Consider the following 5134-nt stretch of genomic DNA (forward strand, 5'->3'; position numbering starts at 1 on the left):
TTCCTTTAGCATTTGTTGTAGAGCTGGTTTGGTGGTGCTGAATTCTCTTAGCTTTTGCTTGTCTGTAAAGCTTTTGATTTCTCCTTTGAATCTGAATGAGATCCTTGCTGGGTAGTGTAATCTTGGTTGTAGATTCTTTCCTTTCATCACTTTAAGTATATCATGCCATTCCCTTCTTGCTTGTAGAGTTTCTGCTGAGAAATCAGCTGTTAACCTTATGGGAGTTCCCTTGTATGTTATTTTTCCCTTGTTGCTTTCAGTAATTTTTCTTTGTCTTCAATTTTTATCAGTTTGATTACTGTGTGTCTCAGTGTGTTTCTCCTTGGGTTTATCCTGCCTGGTACTCTCTGTGCTTCCTGGATTTGAGTGGCTATTTCCTTTCCCATGTTAGGGAAGTTTTCGACTATAATCTCTTCAAATATTTTCTTGGGTCCTTTCTCTCTTCTCCTTCTGGGACCCCCTATAATGTGAATGTTGTTGCATTTAATGTTGCCCCAGAAGTCTCTTAGGCTGTCTTCATTTCTTTTCATTCTTTTTTCTTCATTCTGTTCCACAGCAGTGAATTCCACCATTCTGTCTTCCAGGTCACTTATCCGTTCTTCTGCCTCAGTTATTCTGCTATTGATTCCTTGTAGTGTATTTTTAATTTCAGTTATTGTATTGTTCATCTCTGTTTGTTTGTTCTTTAATTCTTCGAGGTGTTTGTTCTTTAATTCTTCTAGGTCTTTGTTAAACATTTCTTGCATCTTCTCAATCTTTGCCTCCATTCTTTTTCTGAGGTCCTGGATCATCTTCAGTATCATCATTCTGAATTCTTTTTTCGTATCTGCACTTCATTTAGTTGTTTTCCTGGGGTTTTATCTTGTTCCTTCATCTGGTACATAGCCCTCTGCCTTTTCATCTTGTCTGTCTTTCTGTGAATGTGATTTTTGTTCCACAGGCTGCAGGATTGTAGTTCTTCTTGCTTCTGCTGTCTGCCCTCTGGTGGATGAGGCTGTCTAAGAGGCTTGTGCAAGTTTCCTGATGGGAGGGACTGGTGGTGGGTAGAGCTAGGTGTTGCTCTGGTGGGCATAGCTCAGTAAAACACTAATCCTGTTGTCTCCTGATGGGTGGGGCTGGGTTCCCTCCCTGTTGGTTGTTTGGCCTGTCGACCCAACACTGGAGCCTACCTGGGCTCTTTGGTGGGGCTAATGGTGGTCTCTGGGAGGGCTCACGCCAAGGAGTACTTTCCAGAACTTCTGCTGTCAGTGTCCTTGTCCCCACAGTGAGCCATAGCCCCCCCCCACCTCTGCAGGAGACCCTCCAACACTAGCAGGTAGGTCTGGTTCCGTCTCCCCTGTGGTCACTGCTCCTTTCCCTGGGTCCCAATGCCCACACTACTTTGTGTGCCCTCCAAGAGTGGAGTCTCTGTTTCCCCCAGTCCTGTCGAAGTCCTGTAGTGAAATACTACTAGGCTTCAAAGTCTGGTTCTCTAGCAGTTCCTCCTCCCGTTGCCGGACCCCCAGGTTGGGAAGCCTGACGTGGGGCTCAGAACCTTCACTCCTCCAGTTGGTGGACTTCTGTGGTATGTGTTCTCCAGTCTGTGAGTCACCCACCCAGCAGTTATGGGATTTGATTTTATTGTAATTGCGCCCCTCCTACCGTCTCATTGTGGCTTCTCCTTTGTCTTTGGATGTGGGGTATCTTTTTTGGTGAGTTCCAGTGTCTTCCTGTCGATGATTGTTCAGCAGTTAGTTGTGATTCCAGTGCTCTCGCAAGAGGGAGTGAGTGTACGTCCTTCTACTCTGCCATCTCGAACCAGTCTCTAGCAGTGCTGAATAATTTTCAATGTATTTTTTTCTCATAATACGAAGTATAAGTATATATTGTAAATGTATGTGAGCATTTATTGTGCACTTAACTATGTGCCAGACACTGGTCTAGGCTCTGGGGATAAAACCGTTGGGGAAAAAAAATCCTCATGGAGTTTATACTTTAGAAGGAGTAAACTATATATTGTTTAAAAGCAGCAGTATAACCCAAACAGACTTGAAAGAAATGCATTGGTAAATAGGAAAAGATACACCTTGAAGATGTGCTGGTATGATGAAATAAAAAGCTGATGTGGCAATATTAATGTCACATAAAATACTGTTAAAGGTGAAGAGCACTAAAAAAGTAAATTGGGCAGCTAGAGCATTTATATAACACGTAACATAGGCTTAAAAGTGAAAAATGACAGGATTAGAAGGAAAACTGATGAGCCCACGGTTTAGCATACCTCTATTAAAATGGATAGGTAAACAGAAAATCAGTCAGGAAAACGTGTACCTCGTTTTACTGCACTTCGCTTTATTGTGCTTTGCAGATAATGCATTTTTTACAAATTGAAGGTTTGTGGCAACCCTGTGTTGAGCAAGTTTGTTGGTACCATTTTTCCAACAGCATTTGCTCACTTCCTGTCTCTGTGTCACATTTTGGTAATTCTCACATTACAGACATACCTCAGAGATATTGCAGGTTTGGTTCTGGACCACTGCAATAAAGCAAATATCACAATAAAGCAAGTCACACAAATTTTTTGGTTTCCATGTGCATATAAAAGGCTCTCCTTGGACCTCCCTATTAGCTTAGACACAACAATATTGAAATCAGGCCAACTAACCTTAACAATGGTCTGTAAGGGTTCAAGTGAAAGGGAGAGTTGCACATCTCTCACTTGAAATGAAAAGCTAGAAATTATTAAGCCTAGTGAGGAAGGCATGTTGAAAGTCGAAACAGGCAAAAAGTTAGGCCTCTTGAAAACAGTTAGCCAAGTTGTGAACGCAAAGGGAAAGTTCTCGAAGGAAATTAAAAGTGCTATTCCAGTGAACACACTCATGATAAGAAAGTGGGAAAGCCTTATTGCTAATATAGAGAAAGTTTTAGTGGTCTGGATAGAAGAACAAACCAGCCACAACATTCCCTTAAACCGAAGCCTAATCCAGAGCAAGGCCCTAACTCTCTTTAATTCTATGAGGGCCGAGAGATGAGGAAGCTGCAGAAGAAAAGTTTGAAGCTAGCAGACGTTGATTCATGAGATTTAAGGAAAGAGGCCATCTCTATAACATAAAAGTGCAAGGTGAAGCAGCAAGTGCTGATGTAGAAGCTGCAGCAAGTTATCCAAAAGATCTAGCTAAGAAAATTAATGAAGGTGGCTGGCTGCACTGAACAACAGATTTTCAATGTAGATGAAAGTCTTATATTGGAAGAGGATGCTGCCAGGACTTTCATAGCTAGAGGGGAGAAGTCAGTGCCTGGCGTGAGAGCTTCAGAGGACAGGGTGACTCTTGTTAAGGGCTAATGTAGCTGGTGAGTTTTAAGTTGAAGCTAATGTTCATTTACCATTCTGAATTATGCTAAATCTACTCTGCCTGTGCTCTCTAAATGGAAAAACAAAGTCTGGATGACAGCACAACTGTTTACAACATGGTTTACTGAAGCCCACTGTTGAGATCCACTGCTCAGAAAAGAAAAGATTCCTTTGAAAATGTTACTGCTTATTGACAATGCATCTGGTCACCCAAGCACTCTGATGGAGATGTACAAGATTAATGTTATTTTCATGCCTGCCTACCCAACATCCACTCTGCAGCCCACAGATCAAGGAGTAATTTCAACTTTCAAGTCTTTATTATTTAAGAAATACACTTTTTTTTTTTTTTTTTTTGCCACGTGCTGCTCAGCTTGTGGGATCTTAGTTCCCCTACCAGGGATTGAACCCGGGCCACTGCAGTGGAAGCACCAAGTTCTAGCAACTGGACCACCAGGGAATTCCCATAAGAAATTACACTGAAGCTATAGCTGCTATAGATAGTGATTCCTCTGATGGACCTGGGCAAAGTCAATTGAAAACCTTCTGGAAAGGATTCACCATTCTGGATGCCATTAAGAACATTCATGATTCATGGGAAGAGGTCAAAATATCAACATTAACAGGAGTTTGAAAGAAGTTGATTCCAGCCCTCATGGATGACTTGGAGGGCTTTAAGACTTCAGTGGAGGAAGCAACTGCAGATGTAGTGGAAGTAGCAAGAGAACTAGAATTATAAGTGCACCCTCAAAGATGTGACTAAATTGCTACAATCTCTGACTTCTCAAGGTGGAATCTGCTTCTGGTGAAGATGCTGTGAAGATCTTGTTGAAATGACAACAGAGGATTTAGAATATTATATAAACTTAGTTGATTAAGAAGTGGCAGGGTTTGACTCCAGTTTTGAAAGAAGTTCTACTTTGGGTAAAATGCTTTCAAACAGCATTGCCTGCTACAGAGAAATTGTTCATGAAAGGAAGAGGCAATGGATGAGGCACACTTCACTGTGGTCTTATTTTAAGAAATTGTCACGGCCACCCAGCCTTCAGCAGCCACCACCCTGATCAGTCAGCAGCCTTCAACATTGAGGCGAGACTCTCCACACAAAAGGAGTACGACTCATTGAAGGCTCAATGATGGTTGGCATTTTTTAGCAATAAAGTATTTTTTAATTAAGGTATGAACATTGTTATTTAGACACTTATGAGTAAATATTGCATACTTATTCAACTACATTATAGTGTAAACATAACTTTTATATGCACTGGGAAACAGAATTATCCCCAGGACTCACATTATTGTGGTGGTCTGGAACTAGACTTACAATATCTCTGAGGATGCCTGTATAGAAGATTTGAACAACACAACTAATAAAGTTGATCTAATACGTATAGAAAATTTTGTACCCAACAAATAGAGAGTAAGCGTTATTTTTGAGCACACGAGGAATACTTTAAAATGGACTGTGTCCTAAATCACAAAAGAAGTCCCCAAAATTTAAGGTAACCAGAATCAAATAGACCACATTCTATGACCACAGTAACTAAACTTGAAATCAACAATAAAGAGAACTTTTAAAAATACTCATCTGGGGGCTTCCCAGGTGGCACAGTGGTTGAGAGTCCGCCTGCCGATGCAGGGGACCCGGGTTCGTGCCCCGGTCCGGGAAGATCCCACATGCCACGGAGCGGCTGAGCCCGTGAGCCATGGCCGCTGAGCCTGTGCTTCTGGAGCCTGTGCTCCACAACGGGAGAGGCCACAACAGTGAGAGGCCCGCGTACCGCAAAAAAAAAAAAAAAAAAA

Source organism: Neophocaena asiaeorientalis, unplaced genomic scaffold (genome assembly GCF_003031525.2).
Source record: "Neophocaena asiaeorientalis asiaeorientalis breed wild unplaced genomic scaffold, Neophocaena_asiaeorientalis_V1.1 scaffold1675, whole genome shotgun sequence".
NCBI classification, from domain to species: domain Eukaryota; kingdom Metazoa; phylum Chordata; class Mammalia; order Artiodactyla; family Phocoenidae; genus Neophocaena; species Neophocaena asiaeorientalis.